Source organism: Sander lucioperca, chromosome 16 (assembly GCF_008315115.2).
Source record: "Sander lucioperca isolate FBNREF2018 chromosome 16, SLUC_FBN_1.2, whole genome shotgun sequence".
Taxonomy (NCBI): Eukaryota; Metazoa; Chordata; class Actinopteri; order Perciformes; family Percidae; genus Sander; species Sander lucioperca.
The window spans coordinates 24,772,252-24,789,357 of NC_050188.1; the positions used below are offsets into that span (position 1 = coordinate 24,772,252).

The 17,106-nt window shown below is 42.3% G+C and overlaps 1 pseudogene; it reads left to right on the plus strand.

Moving 5' to 3' along the window:
- Nucleotides 1–552: 552 nt before the first annotated feature.
- LOC116036845 lies at nucleotides 553–7,898 on the plus strand (annotated as a pseudogene).
- The last annotated feature ends 9,208 nt before the right edge of the window (nucleotides 7,899–17,106 follow it).

The window sequence follows — 17,106 nt, forward strand, 5'->3', positions numbered from 1 at the left end:
TTGTGGTTTGCATTAAACATTCCCAAAAAACACGTTTCCTCAGTGAAATCTTTTGTTTTCCCCGGGAAGCGAACTCCACTCCCTGGCTTAGAAAGTCCTGTATGGTAACACCCAACCATCCACCCAGACCTCCTTCTTACGTGGCTAGCTGCGTTCTTAAACAGCATCAGTCATTGAGGAACACACACGTAGCTTTGAAACTATGGTTCATTAGAACAGGCTAAGCAAGGCTAGCTGTTTCCTTTTTCTAGCTAAGATAACTATATCCTGGCTTCATATTTAACGTTGGTGTCAATCTTTTTGATAGGCGTCCATTACGTGATGATGGGGGTAGCGTATGGTGTGTCTGTGTGTGTGTGTGTGTGTGTGTGTGTATGTCTGTGGTGTGTGTGTGTGTGTGTGTGTGTTGTGTGTGTGTGTGTTGTGTGCGTGCGCTCACTTTCAGGTTCATAATTGTATTTAGAGGTTGTACAGAATAGGTTTATGTGGTGTTAGAAGAGTTGTGTTTTCCTCTACAGATGTGATTCCTTGAACAACATAAAAAACATCTCTGCCTGCAGTAACTCCTTCCAGCAATGGTCATAACGTTAGCATCATGCCAGCAATGGGAGGATTGTCTTTGTACTACATACAGAGACTTCTTGTCTTACTTCTCTGTCTCGTGCATCATCTGAACCCTTCCTTGGCTTATTCTCTGAAAAAACTGCTCCATCATTATTCTAAAGACGCCTTGGCCGATGTTGTTTTGTATTGCTCGGAACGTAACTTGTAACTGTCCCTGATGACATACCCAGAGATGTGAGTGTAGTGTATCTTTGGTACAATCAGATCGAACAGATCAACCGGGACGATTTCCGGACTTGTCAAAGCTAAGAATTTTGTGGCTGGACACAATCAGATTGCTCACAGTGGACAATGGATCTTTCATCCATTTGGTGGCGTTAACAAGCCTCCACATGGCCAATAACAAACTCACCGACCTGACAGGCAACCTCTTTCAGGGACTGTCCCACCTTACCATGCTTGATCTCTCCGGTAACCACATTCAGTCCATTCATACCTCGGCCTTTCTGCCCCTGTCCAGATAGAAACCGTGATTTTAGACTCAAACAAGCTCCAACAAGTCACTGACATTCAGCCCATCCTACAGCTACCACTTATACAGAAACTGAGCATTAGAGGTAATCTATTTCCCTCCTTTGAGACCAAAGATCTGCTGCTGAATGTGCCCTCAAGCCTGAAGGTGTTAGATGTTTCGGATAATGACAAGTTTGACAAGTTCAGCATCACACACAGATCTTTCCTCACCTTGAGATGATAGACCTTTCTCGGTGTGGCCATGTTGCCGGCTGGAAATGGGACATACCTGACAAGACTTTACTCAGGAACATAACTCAGCTGTATTTTAGTTATCCGTTGATTGCTTTCGAGAGATCCGAAAAGTCCTGCAGAGCCTCGACTCACTGATGTATCTGAGACTGAATTATATGGAGAAGTGGATCGCCAAAGGTCTCCTAGCTACGGTTTGCAAGATACCGACACTTAAGAAGCTGGATCTGTATTGGAACCATGTCCCCAATTTAAGTGTAAGCTTGTAGCTTGCTCTGAGCTCAGTGAGCTTGACTTGTCGTCTACTTCCATGACTGAACTGTCTAAAGGCTCGATTCGACTGATGGAGCAACTGAGGTTTCTAACTTTAGAGACCAACCTTCTCACCAAGGTGCCCGATGACATTCGGACTCTCTCCTCTCTCGAATCCTAAATATTGGTGATAATATGATCTCTGAGTTGAGCTGTGAGGATTTCACAAACACAACGCGCCTCAGAGAGCTTGATCTGCACACCAACCACATTGCCAAATTGGAAAGATGCGTCTTTGAAAGTCTTAATGACCTGAAGGTTTTAGATATGAGTGACAACCTGCTGTGGACATTAGGAGGCGCCTTCAAAATAGGCCTAAAGAAGCTTGAGTTCTTGGATCTGAGCAACAACTTTTTACTTATTCTTGAAAAGGGGGATTTCCAAAGTTTAGGGTCCTTAAAACGTTTGAATGTGGTGTGGAAACATAAGGCTTTCAATGGATTGAATAACCTAAGTAACCTAAGTGTATCTCCTCCACTCAAATTTGAAAATAAATTCACAGGTTTACAACAGTTGGAAAATCTTACAATTGACTTCATTAATGACGGTTTCAAAGGTCCTCACCGATTTTTTATTATAAAGATTTCTTTCATTTAAAATCTATGAAAGTTCTCACAGTAATATGCAAGGGTTATCACATTGGTTTTCCCTTTGACATACCATCAGAAATGCTGCAGGCTATGAAACATTTAGAGGACTTCACAGCTGAGAATTTCTACATTTCAGCACCAGATGTGGACACTTTTCAAATCAATTGCCAGCTCAAGAGTTTTAACAATCAGACAGACTGATTTGTCAGACTTGGATCCTGGACTGTTTCAGCCAATGCCGCACCTGCAGGTTCTCGATTTCTCCGAAAGTAAGATCAAGTCTTTGGACTTTCTGTTCCAGTCCATCTGTCTGCACTCAAATGTTTGAAACTAAGTGACAATGAGATAACCGTGATCAATGAGACAGTCTTCCAGTTTCTCCCTGCTCTAACATACCTCGATCTGCAAAACAACCCTTTCACTTGTGACTGCTCTAACGCTGGCTTTATCCAATGGGTGAAGAACAACAAGCAAACTCAGGTTGTTAATGCCTACCAGTACACATGTTCCTTCCCTGTGCTGAACAAGGAAACAAGCTTCTGGGACTTTGACATCCAGTTCTGTTGGATGGACGTCAGCTTCCTCTGCTTCATTTCCAGCACTTGTGTGGTTGTTCTTACACTCCTCGCATCCTTCATCTACCACTTTCTAAGGTGGCAGCTAGCCTACGCCTACCACCTCTTCCGGGCCTTCCTATATGACAGCAGGAAGAGAAAGGCGGGAGCTCATCATCGCTACGACGCCTTCATCTCCTACAATGTTCACGACAAGGCCTGGGTTTACCAAGAGATGCTTCCGGCGCTGGAAGGAGAGCAGGGCTGGAGACTCTGTCTGCACCACAGAGATTTCCAACCAGGTACACTTTTACTGTATCTGTCTTCATCTCTTACTGAATTTCTATCCTTTTCTGCTGTTTAACATGAATTTATCACACAAAACCGGCATTTTAGCAGCTTTGGACGTTGCTCTAACTTTAGTTTTGCCACTTAAATTTCCACTTCAATACAGACACTGTCCTCTCTAGAAAATATTTTGTTCAAATCCTTAAAACGGCCAACAGGTCCTCCAAACCATACGAGGATATAGGTTGTTTATTTCTCCCATTTAATACGACCCACGTAACGGTCACAGTTTTCAACACATGAACTGAAACTGTCGCAGTTTGGTTAGGTTTAGACACCTAAACTACTTATTTTAAGTTGATAAAAAGACGGTAGTTTGGGTTAAAATCAAACATTACTTCACTTCCTGAAGGTTACACACGTGACGCTGAACGAGATGGAGCTCCTTTTGTTCTGTAAAGTTAATAAACCCTTACCCTAAACGGGACCCAGTCTCCAGGGTGAATGTCCTGTGTTTGTTTGACCCATCCACCACCCATACCTGCCATCCGCCGTCTGATTCGCCTCTGCGCAGTGAAGCACATTGGTCAGTGATGCTGTCTCCTACACAAGAGGAAGATGGTGAACAATTAAACTTAATAAAACTAAAAATCAAAAGCCGTCTTGGTTCATCTTTCCACTGTTCCAACAGTCACCACTCTGGTTTGGTTGAAATAAACCCTTAATTCACCCATTTACATGTGGAGATATGCTGGCTCTATACACGCTAAAACTAGGGATGCACCAAATCCAGATTTTTGGGGTGGGTATTCGGCCGAATAACGAATCCACTGGTTAAGATTCTGCAGAATCTGAAACCGAATACCGAATCCTCCTCCCATCCTCAGTCCATACACAAAGTATAAAGTAAAGTAAACAATGACTGTCCTTCCTTTGCCGTACCTGAAGTTGCAGCATTTTGGCTGCTGTCTGTAGATTCCTTCATGCACAACTCGTATTCTTCCAGATGTTTCATACCAGATGTTGTAACAGCGGTGATGTTGTGTAGTGTTTAGGGTCCTCGCCACCACAAGACTAATCAGCATTGCAAATTGAACATGTAGCTGGACTTGAATGGCCTTCTTTTGACTGAAAGTACTGCCAAACAACTTTTTCTGCTCACCAGTTCCATTTTCACTTTCTCACAGCCTACTGCATTGAACGCTCCACCTACGTAAACACCTTCCCGTAATCAACGGCGCCATCATTACGTCGACCAGCGTAGCGCGCGTAGTGCAAGCGTAGGGTTCGGTGGAAAAAAAATTAAACGATTCGGCAAAAACCCAACCCCGTCAAAAAGCCTAATATTCAGCTGAAACTGAAGCCAAATCCTGGATCGGTGCATCCTACTGATTATTTACATGGAGTCTGGTGGAGTTTGGTGATGATGATTTCGGGGCTGTTTCATGTTAAACTAAAAGGATCTTACTTTTTAACTAAAAGGTCTTTCTCTGTAGGGATCCTTTCCATAATGTTGTCAGACACTTAGAATAATAATCTGAGTCTGTCAGCGGCAAAAACAGAACTTTTAGTGGACGCTATCTGACGGTGAATATTTGTCCTGTAGGGTTACATTGCAGCCCGGTCAATGGCTGCCGGTCACAATACTGGACCAGTCTTAAAGATTGTTATTCCTATCAGTCACTTACACACAAAAACATAGGAAAATAGGTCCTAGGTTGAAAAAAAAACGTTACTGTTTAAGTATTGGGAGGTAATTGTTTGAAATTATATTTTCTTGTTTTTCTTTTTATCTAATGACATTTAGACTAATCTTTTAAGTTTGTCTGTGTCCTCTGTTCCTCTTCTTCTTATCTTCTTCCTGTCAGAGATGTTGTGAAGGCAGAGCACATACAGTTTATATATATATACTGTATATATAGTTATAGTATTTGCATCTGAGATGTTTCAGATCTCTTTTTTCTTTTTGCAGCTTTCTTTGTCTGTATGTCTGGTAAAGACTCTATATAAAAATTTGTGTTTCTTTCGACAAATTGTCGAAAAAATTAAATAACGTGGATGGTTCCATACAACGTTCTTTAGTGTAAAATAAATGATCAGTTCAATGCAAAACAAGAAAAACTTAAAAAAAAATCGAAAATATTTTTTTTAACCTTTATTTATCCAGGTAAGTCGATTGAGAACAATTTTCTCATTTGCAAAGAGGACCTGTCACATTCAGACAGTTACACATTCATACCTGGAAGCTGCCCAATACAACCACAGTCTGATCTGTTGGCCACTGAGCAGCATCACTGGAGTGGTTGGAGGTTAAGGTGCTTTGCTCAAGGGCACCTCAGTGGTGGTAATGAGGGAGGGACAAGAGCTGCTTTTTCACTACCCAGGTTTTTTCCTGTTGGTGATAAAAACAACAAACAACAAAATGTAAAAAAAAACAACCTAAAAACTAAAAACTAAAATTGACAAGACATCGGAAAAAGTGACAAAAAAAAATCTTCAAAATGTCAAAAAAGCCACAAAAGTTTTTCATTTTGACTCAGAATGACAAAAAGCTGCCGACGAGAAGACGACACAAGGGTTAAAATATCATCTGGGTCGAAGGTGTGTAGAAGCTGCAGTGAACATCGCCTCGACCTGATGTAAGGGGCAAGTCAAAAGAATGTAACGCCATAACAACCCACTTGCCCTTTCGATCATCATTGTATCATGAATGACGTTATCGTTCCCTTGACCCTGTTGGTTGTAAAACACAAACGCATAAGATGTCTTAAATATGCAGTTGATGATATCACAGGTGTGTCTGAACTCTCCACAGGTAAACCGATCGTAGAGAACATTACGGACGCCATATACGGCAGCAGGAAGACCATCTGTGTGATCACCCGGCATTACCTGCAGAGCGAGTGGTGCTCCAGAGAGATCCAGATGGCCAGGTGGGGGCGCTCACATCCATCAGAACCTCCTGCTCTATAGATGCAAAGTCCCCTCCTTCCTTTGGACCACTATGGGACATTATTTCAGTAAAAATAAGTCCGTTGGTGAACGGGGAGAGGCAAATACTTTTTCGATATTGTTTGAATTGAGCCATGAATTACACATATGGTGTTCGTCAGTTTAAAAATGATTTAGCAAATTAAGAAAGTCTCAGTTTGTGGTAAAACTGTTGAAGTATCAGACTGTGAAAATAAGTAATTAGACAATAATTACTGTTTGTAATTACTTACTTACTACTTACTATACAGTAAGTAACAGAATAAAAAATAACTAGTCTCTCCCCATTCACTACTATACATATTATTTCCCAAACAGCTGGCTCTAACCAATTTGGTGCCATTGGCAAGATTTCACCAGTTTTTGTTTATTTCTTTTGTTTTTGCTATTCACTAACATACATATATTTACCGAAATAAAGTCCTGTGAGGTAAACCGGAAAGGGAAGGTTTCACCTCTCTCTTCACTAGGTTTAACTAGGGTTGGGAAGGAATCAGACTGATTCGGTTCCTCATTTTGGTTCCACTTAATGTGTCGACTGAAATATTTTCTCTCTGTCGCTCCGAAACGGACGTAAAAATATCACACTTTCTCTGTAGTCTACCGTTAGCAAGCTACCGTAAATGTAGGCTACTTTTGAAATGCCATATTTTCCCTCTGGGCTCACCAAAATGGACGTAAAATACTATAATTATTATATATTTAAGTACTTTAAAATGTTAATATATTGTTAAATTTGAATAATTTTCAATTTAAATTTTTTTTTTCAGTTTTTCAAGAATAGATTCGGCATCGGAATCATAAAAATCGAAATGATACCCAACCCGTACTCTTCACTCACAGCCTCCCAAACTGCTTCAGTCCTCTGATTTGTCCTCACTGTGCTGTCCAGTAGTGGACAAAGTATTCACATCCATTATTTAAGTACTAATACTAATACAAGTTAAAGTCCTGCATTGAAAATGATACTTAAGTAAAAGTAAAGTAAAGTTTAAGTATTATCAGGAACGTGTAGTTAAAATATTAAAAGGAAAGAACTCTCCTCCAATTGTAGAAAGTGTAAAGGATCCAAACAGTTGTGTGTTTAATGGTCTGATCATCTCAGCTGGACTTGTAGGCTGTTACATTGTTGGCTAGTTTACTTTAGAATAAAAAATCAGATTTGATAAACTACATGTGTTTTGTGTGCAGGAATCTTAATGTGTGAAGAAACTAGAAAATAAAGTAACTAGTAACTACAACAGTCAGAAGAATGTAGTGGAGTAAAAAGTACAATATTTCCCTCTGAAATGTTGCGGAGTAGAACTAGAAAGTGGCATGAAAAGAAAAGACTCAAGGAAAGTACAAGTACCTCAACATTTGTACTTAAGTACAGTACTGGAGTAAATGTACTTAGTTACATTCCACCACTGTATGTGTTGTTGCAGCTTCCGTCTGTTCGACGAGCAGAAGGATGTGTTGGTCCTGCTGTTTCTGGAGGAGATCACGGCCCACCAGCTGTCTCCTTACTACCGCATGAGGAAGCTGGTGAAGAGACGCACCTACCTGAGCTGGCCCCAGGCCGGCCAACACACGGGAGTCTTCTGGCAGAACGTAGGGAGAGCTCTGGAGACGGGGGACGCTCCCACCGAGACCGCTGACCTGCTCACTGGACTGGCAGGACGCTGAGAAACATCAGCTGGAAAAAAGCTACAAAAATGTTGGAAAGGGTTAGGTTTAGGGGGTTAGGGAATGAGAAAGTTATCTCGATGGCTTCCCTTGCTTCATCTGTTGAACTGGGAAGCCTAAGGCAGAAAAGCGGGCCAATGCATTCACTTAAAGGTCCCATGGCATGAAAATTTCACTTTATGAGGTTTTCTAACATTAACATGAGTTCCCCCAGCCTGCCTATGGTCCCCAATTGCCTTGAAATGGTGATAGGTGTAAACCGAGCCCTGGGTATCCTGTTCTGCCTTTGAGAAAAAGTAAGCTCAGATGAGACGGTCTTGAATCTTGCTTGTTATGAGGTCATAACAAGCAAGGTTACCTCCCCTTTCTCTGCTTTGCCCGCCCAGAGAATTTGGCCAACCCATGAGAGAGAGACATCATGGCTTTCAAATGAGCAAAGTGGTAATTGGTCAAGGCCACACCCCCACCCTCCGCCTTGCCCCCCCCACCTCTCTCCTCCTCAATCGCTACAGACACAGAAATGGCACCTCCTAATGAAGGCTCATTGTGGGACTGGCTCTAGTGGCTGTAATTCTGCACCAAGGCTGAAATTCGGTAAAGAGACTTCAGATACAGTATTAGGGGACCACTAAGGCCTATATAAAAGAGACTTCAGATACAGTATTAGGGGACCACTAAGGCCTATATAAAAGCATCCAAAAAGCACCATGTCATGGGACCTTTAAAGCTCTCCATTCCCGCATTTTCCACACATACTAATTTATATGGATTAGGGGTGAGGGTTAGGGGTTAGGGTTAAGGGTTAGGGTGGTTCGGGTTAGGGTCTCTCTTCCCCCCTCTCTCCCCTCCATCCTTCTCCTCTAACCAAGAGGAGCTCAACTCTCTCCTTCCCTCTCTGTCCCTTCTTCAGACAAAAGGGTTCAACTCTTTATTTTTCATTAAGGGTTATAGGTATCTCGACCTATACTCTGCTCATGTACATATATACTCATGAAACGACACCACTTTATATATCATTGCTTGTGATGCTAATTAGTACACTTGGCAGCAGGTGAAGTTATCCTACTACTGGCTTACAGCTTGCTTAAAAATGATCACAAATCTTAAACCTAAACAGTCTAAAGTGTGGCTTTTATTAATTAATTTTACATAATATTGTGATCCTTTGTTGCTTTTTTAATGTGCAGCACTTTGGCTAAACTGTTGTTTTTGAATGTGCTTTACAAATAAAGTTGGATTGGATTGGCTATATTTTTATTGTTTTTTTAAAGCCATTTTACAACAGAACACACACTAGAAACAAACCAAACATGCCTTGACAGAACCAGTTACCTATCGACTATACTAGGTAGAAAATAAAATCAGATAAACATTTCTTCTATTCACGGGGGGTGTGGGGTCAAACTCAACTTCACTACGGGCCACACTTGGAAATAAGAATTACATCAGGAGTTTATTCACATATTTCATGGTAAAGTAAAATATCTTTGACTGTATTACTAGATGTTGCTTTTTTGTCACATTCGTTTGTTGTTGTTTGTTTAGCTTTTTTCAACATCTTTGTTGCTTTTTACAACTTCTTGTGTCTTTCTCCAATGTTTTTGTTGCTTTTTTTTTATAAACTTTTGTCATTTTTTTTTTTTTTTTTAAACGCAAATCAAATCGGCGCCCATGTATCGTGAAAAGATCGAATCGGGACGAAAGCATTTCGTCCGGTAAAGTGTGTGGTGCTTCATGGTGCATTCAGGTACACCTCGTAAAGTCATGATACATTGCAGGTGCAAATAATGCATGTTTTTAAAAGAAATTGTTAGAACTGTAATGGTATTATTAAGTACTCATATCAGTACTCGGTACCGGAAAGTATCCAAATGTACTCGTACTTGGTCTGAAAATAAGTGTTTTTGGTGCATCCCTAATTAAAAGAACATCTGCAGAAACCTGTTGTGGTGATTACAGTGTGTTATTGATAGAAACATAAAGCAGATGTATATTTAACAGCAGGTCCACTTTGTCTTATTGATTAGGAACATAAATCTGGTTCAGGGTCAATCAGAAAGCCCCGAAACAGCCACAGCCAGCTGCTCGCTGATTAATTAAACCTTTAATTTTAATTTCCTTAGTCGATACTTCCTTAATACGCCTGTATTGATCAGACCATGTGTATGTGTGTATGTGTGTGTGTATGTGTGTGTGTCTGCGTGTGTGTATATGTATGTATGTGTGTATGTGTGTGTGTGTGTATGTATGTGCGTGTGTGTGTGTGTGTCTCCGTGTGTGTGTTTGTGTGTCTGTGTGTGTGCATACGTGCGTGTGTTCTTCATACATCATTAGTGAACAGTGTTCAGTCTAATTAATCAATCGAGTTGAGAGTGAGAACGTGTCGAAAGCGGCCGTAGTGCGATTAACGTTACACTTAATTGCTAAAAAAGCAAAAAAGAGCATTTATGTAATTTCCTGCAAATAAAAGACCAATCTTTTTGCCGTATTTCCATATGAAGAGCTTGTTTCCACCTTTGCCATTTACCATTGAGCTTGCAATAAGAGCACTATGAATCTTTGAGACTTTTCTCCTTGTTCTTCTCCGTATTGTTCATCATGAAATCAATTTTTAATGGTTCAGGTTCTTGCCTCCTGTTTTTTACTAACCTGACTCCGCCAGATGGATTGCTTCGCATTTGCTCGTCATGTCCATCTGGGAACTTTACATTGGAGAACTTTTGGGAAGGGGCGAAAATACTAGTTAGCTGATTGGATAAACCATCTGTCTAGCACCACCTATGTTGGTGATAAACGGACCAAATCACCCAATCAGATCAACGATATATCAAACTCTTGCTGAAACCAGTCGGGAGAAGAGCAAAACCATCTTTTCCTCCAAGAAAAGCCTCCAGTGCCATTTTTTGCTCTTCTTTCAATGAAGGAATACTTTCTAATTCGGATAAAACTTGCGCGATAGCTACGCTCATCTCATCCGTAGAAGCCGCCACATTATTTAGACTGAACAGTCGCTTCCCGTTCCCGGGGTGAGATCTTCAACTATTTCGGGACATGTCTGCAAGGATTGAGAAAAGAAACAAAAACATTGAAAGAGTTGTCGAAAATAAACTCAAAAAAAGGAGACAAAGACTCAGAAAAACTGCCAAAACAAAACTCATCAACGTTGAAAAAAGCAAAAAAAATGTTGAAAAAAGCAACAACAAAAAAAATGAAAAAGAAGCAAAAAAAAAATTTTGGAAAATAGCAAAAAATAATGTGGAAGAAATTCTCCAAACAAACCTCTAAAAAGAAAAAAAAAAAAAAAAAAAAAAGCCTAAAAAAACTTCAGAAAAAGGGTCCAAAAAAGTTTTGTGAAAAGTTTGACCCCCAAACCCTTTTATATTTTTGGACAATTATTACAGATTTGGACAATGACACTTATCTCACTTGTAGTCCATCTTTGCAAGTCTTCCATGTGTAAAAGTTTATGCATCTGTGTGCATTCATGGCTGTTTAGCTAAAGTGTTGATAATGCACTTAACCTAAAATGCATGAGTTATTTCTCTTGTGGCTCTTTTTGGCATTTACAGCTTCAGGTGCATTACCAGCCCTCTCTGGACTGGAGTAGTGGCTGCAATCACATCGGTGAATTGGGGGTCAGCCCTATGTTCCCACAGCCCTATGTTCCCACAGCCCTATGGTCCTGCAGCCCTATGGTCCCACATTTCTAAGATTTTTTATTTCACTGAAAATTAGGCCCTATGTTCCCACATTTCTGAGACATTTTTAAAATTAGGTCTTGTGTTCCTACATTTCCCTTCAATTTAAGCCCTATCCTCCCACAACATTTTTTAGGGTTAGGGGTTAGGATTAGGGTTAGAGTTTAGGAATAGGGTTAGGGATTAGGATTAGGGTTAGAGGGAGAAAGGGTTAGGGGGATAAAATATGATACACATTTATGAAAAAGTAAATGTGGGAATATAGGGCCTAATTTTGGAAAGAAATCTTAGAAATTTGGGAACACAGGTACTGACTTTGACTCATATCCAGTATGTGGAAAGTTGTTTACAAAAGTGTCACATCTGGATTTAATCCAGATATGTCTGAAATGATGAGTGTAAATGAGACCTTGGTTAAGATTTGAGAAACATCCTCATCACGGCCAACAGATATTGTTGGGTTTAGGGTGGGTTTGGGCACCGAAACTCTGTACTTTTTAGGGTACCAACCGGATTAGGCCAGTACAACCAGGGACCAATTCACGTAAAATAATTCTATGTCTAATCTCGTTACCTGAGCGGTCATATGTAAGTGCAATCTCCTTATTTCTCTCTGCATATTTTACAGCTCTGATACTCGCACAGAGCTGTGGAGCAGATGGAGCAAACTATGTCGCCTTTGCAGCTCATTCAAGTCGGAGCGAGTCACGTTAATGCCAATAAAGCCGTCCCAAGCATGGTTACACTTTTCAAAACGCCTCGCAGACAGCGTCTGCTGCAATGTAATATAACAACACATTCTCACTCCCATCGTTTCAAATACAGACGCTTGGTCAGGTGTCTTTGGCGGTTGTTATTGACGCTAAAATTCTTGCGCTTGGTCGGGAGTGTGTGTGTGTGTGTGTGTGTGTGTGTGTGTGCGTGTGTGCGTGTGCGTGTGTGCATGTGTTCCTCATACATCATAAGTGAGCAGTGTTCAGTCTAACTAATCAAACTCCAATTTCTCTGAAAAATGCACGATCAGGCATCTTTACATCAGGAAAACTACTGGAAGCTACAACAATATCAAAGCCTCAGATGCCAAAGTCAAAAGCAATACAAAAGCTTGAAAAGGAACTAAAACGGAAAAAAGCCCAGTTTTGATTATGTCTGGGAGTCCCGGTAAATTACGGCTATAATTTTGCTGCCCGAGAAACAATCCACAGAACGCGTCAAAGAAATGTGTGACTATAAGTTTACTTAAGTAAGTGACTTACCTCGTTAAAATATTATTTGTAAAAAATAAATACTTATTTATACCTTTCCATAACACGTTGGTCTCTTGATGATGTCTAATAACAACCACTTCAGTGCAGAAGCCAATAATGACATTAAATAAACCCTTGAGTGTAATATTGCTTAAGTGATACCTTGTAGTGAATGTGACAGACATAATTCACCTTTATTGTTTAATGTAATATGTTGGGTGTATTACGTTTGTTTAGGGATTGCGGTCCCTTTAAGCATGTGATGACGTCATGTGGGACCTGGGGGTTTGGTTGCTGGGCGGCACCGTTTTGTGAATGAATTGTTTTCCCTTCATAAATAAATGAGACACGCATTCGTGTGCTCAATGTGAGAAGTTGTCTCTGTCAAGATTACTACAATTCCACACTGGTGACCCTGACGATAGTCTGCTGGACGTATCCAGTGACGCGACACGACCATGTCCGTTAATGCTGTTTCTCTCAAGCTCCCGGAATTCTGGGAAGCATCGCCGTCGGCGTGGTTCGCCCAGGCTGAGGCGCAATTCGCATTACGGGATATCACCGCAGATACAACGAAATACTACTACGTTGTGTCGGCTCTCGGAAATTCAATGGCATCCAGAGTGGTGAGCCTTCTAAAAACTCCTCCGGCGGCTGAGAAATATACGGCGCTCAAGACTCACCTGTTGAAAACGTTTGAGCTGTCAGACGCTGAGAGGGCCGGCAGGCTTTTCTCCCTTCAAGGACTGGGTGACAGCAAGCCGTCCGAACTCATGGACCATATGCTGGATCTCATGGGGGAGCACCGACTGGATTTTCTCTTCATTGAGCTTTTCCTGCGTCAGCTGCCTTCCCAGGTAAGGGCTGCACTAGCCAACACCACGATCACTGACTGTCGGAGACTGGCTGAGGAGGCTGATACATTTTTCCTGCGCACATCGATCCTGTGAAAGTGGACGACTCCACACTCATCGCTGCAACCATGTCTCGTCGGCAGCTGTTTTCTGGCCCCAGACAGTCTTCAGGCTTGTGTTTTTACCATGCAAAGTTTGGACCCAAAGCTACCAAATGCTGTTCGCCATGCAGTTTCAGCGTGACGGGAAACGCCGGGGCCGGCGCTTAGTGATGGCCATGAGCGTCGGCCGCGTGGTCAGGCTGCTTTTCATCCGCGACAGCATCTCTGGATGGCGTTTTCTGTGCGACACGGGGGCACAGAGGAGCGTCCTGCCTGCATCCCGTTTGGACATGGTGACTGGCAGCCACGGCCCCCCTATGGAAGCTGCCAATGGTAGCCCCATTCGCACGTATGGAACGAGGTACGTTGGATTATGTTTTGGAGGACAGCGTTTTGGCTGTGGCGGGGGCTGTCCACCTTGGTTTGGATTACGACTGTCTTGCAGCGGATCAGGCCACGGACCCTGACGTGCAAATCCTGCGGACCTCTGATACGGGGCTGCGGGTTGAGGACGTTGTTTTTGGCGAGGCATGTGAAACCGAGGCATGTGTGTCCGTTTCGAGGACAGAAAATGAAGAGGGATTAATCCTTGTGTTGTCCTTGGGTCAAATTTGACAGTTTTTTAAATCAGAAATATGTTTTTTTTTCAACCAAATTGCTGAAAATAAACATGGATGCATGCATATATGTTTTATGTGTTCCATACAACGTTCTATGCAGGTAAAATGAATGATTACTTTCATTCAATTTTGGGTGTTTCAATCAATTTTATAGCATTTGAAAAAACAGTATCCTGACTAAACTTTGACATAAACCAGTCTGTGATCCATTCAACATCTAGCCTAGAAATCTAGACGCACCCTAGCGGCAGCAAATGTAATTTGCAGCCAGGGTCCGTCTAGCAACTTCCCGTTGGCTTGCGAGCTGGGAAATCCAAACTCGAGTCAGGCCAATCACATCGTGTATAGAGTCGGTGGGCGGGCTTATGGCTGCTGCTGCTGGCGAACAGCAGTCTTTGGAATTCTCTCTCTGGAAGACTTGGAGTTAAGCTTTTCTTTGAGAAAAGAACAAAGAATGGCACTGAAGTCATTCTTAAAGGAAGATGTGTTTGGAGTTTTGCCGACCGGATACGGCAAAAGTTTAACGATACTCAGAGAAATCAGTTTCTGACTGACATGACAGACGGAAAAAACCAAACGAAATGAGATGGAGACTCACCGTCCCAGTGTTAATTTATCAGGGACAATGCACACTAATAATACAAACAAGTGAAATGTACCAGAATTATCCTGGAGGCTATTTTACATCCGCTGTCCCTGGACTGCCGGTACAACCCAGTCTCACGGCAGTTTGTGAAATGGTCACGTTATTTAATCTATTGCTTCATGTACACGGACATGTTTATCTCATTTTTTTCGTGGTGGTGAGCATGTTTTTTAAACTAATATATTTCAATGGGAAGTGTCTTTCGTGATCACAACACGACTATGGTAGCGAGTAGTATGAAATGCCGAAAATCCGCGCAGGGAGGTTGGTTGGGGGGGTGGATGGGTCAAACAACACAGGACTTTCACCCCGGAGACCGGGAATCATGGCCCGCAAGTGATGATTCCTTTCCTCGTTGTTCTTTTCCTAAACACAACCGTCCCTTTCCCAGTTGTTCTTTTCCTAAGTTGATGCGATGGGAGTGAGAATGTGTTGTTATATTATATTGCAGCGGACGCTGTCTCCGCGGCGTTTTGAAAAGTGTAACCACACTGGGAACGGCTTTATTGGCATTAACGTGACTCGCTGCGACTTGAACAAGCTGCAGAGCCGACGTAGTTTGCTCCATCTGCTCCACAGATCTCTGTGTGTGTGTCAGAGCTGAGCCCCGCTATCTGTGAAATATGCAGAGAGGAATAAGGAGATCGCGCTTACGTATGAACTCTCAGGTACTGAGATTAGACACAGATTGATTTTACCTGAATTGATCCCCGGTAGTACTGGCCTAATCCGGTTGGTACGCTAAAAAGTACAGAGTTTCCTAGTTTTCCTAGAAATATGGGAACATAGGGCCCAATTTTAAAAAAAATCTTTGAAATGTGGGACCATAGGGTTGTAGGAACATAGGGCTGTGGGACCATTGGGCTGACCCCCAAGTCATAGATGTGATTGTAGTCAGTCAGTTTCCCCTAGCTACATGCAAATCAGAGTCAGTGACTACGGTAGCGAGTAGTATGAAAGCCCGAAAATCCACGTAGGGAGGTTGGTTGGAGTGGTGGATGGGTCAAACACAAGACTTTCACCCAGGAGACCGGGGATCGTGTCGCGCGTGTCACGTTTCCTATACACTGAGGCAGCGGGAGACGATTACACACAGGTGGTACACATTTGAGAAGGGAAGGTAATCACACAGGCAGGAAGGCAGACAAAGACGGGAAGAGAAGTGACCTACAACAGAGACAGACAGTGAGTTAACAAAATTAAACAGGAAGTAAGTGCATAAAGACAAAACATGACCTAAGAGCGGGAGTTGGATGTGACACTTTTTATCTGAAGACCGAAGAAAGATGACCAGGATAAAACTTTGGTAATGGCTCTATTTTTGACACTGTTGACCATTGGTCACTCATCATCTCTTCTTCATCTTTTTTCCAGCCTGGTCTCACAGAATTCTGTGAAATGATCACAAACTTTTTACAGCGCATTACGTGGTGGTGACGCGGAATGTGTGAAAATTCTGTGTGGCCACCACGGAAAACAACGCCAAAGTAAAGTCAATGACAAGATGACTTGCGAGTTAGCCTGGATGCCAGCCGAACTTAGCCCCGCCCACAACATTCGAGAGGTCGGGAAGTTCGGTCTGGACTTGATCCGTTGAGGAGCAATTATGCTCCGAACAAAAGCTGTTCGGACCAATCAAATTGTGAGGGCAGGCTTTATACAATGATGGACAGATACAGTAACGAACAGTAACGTCTCTCTCACATACACACACACACACACACACACACACACACACACACACACACACACACACACCTACTCTTCCAATGAGCTTACGGAACATGAAGTACATAAAGTCAGTTTGTACTTCTAGGTGTTGTACTCTCCACTGTTGGCAGTTTTTTGTAGTTGAGTAAGTAAAGTAAATACACGTCGAGGATTCATCAGTGTGATCACACGTTGACCCCGCGGCCAACAGGGCTGGACTGGCCATCTGGCATACCGGGCATCTTCCCGGTGGGCCGACGCACTTTTGGGCCGAATCGCCGATATAAATAGGCCTTTTTTTATTTATTTTTTGGGCGCACCGGCCCATAAGCAACTCCTAGCGGCCCATTGGTTAATTTTCTTTATTGGCAATGGCCTGACCCAATCAAATCCAACGAATCCCACTATGGCCACGCCTCCCGGCCCTGAGACACGAGCTGTAATAGTTATGCTGGAAGTTTAGCATCCACGTTAAAATGGACAAACGACCACCAAAGC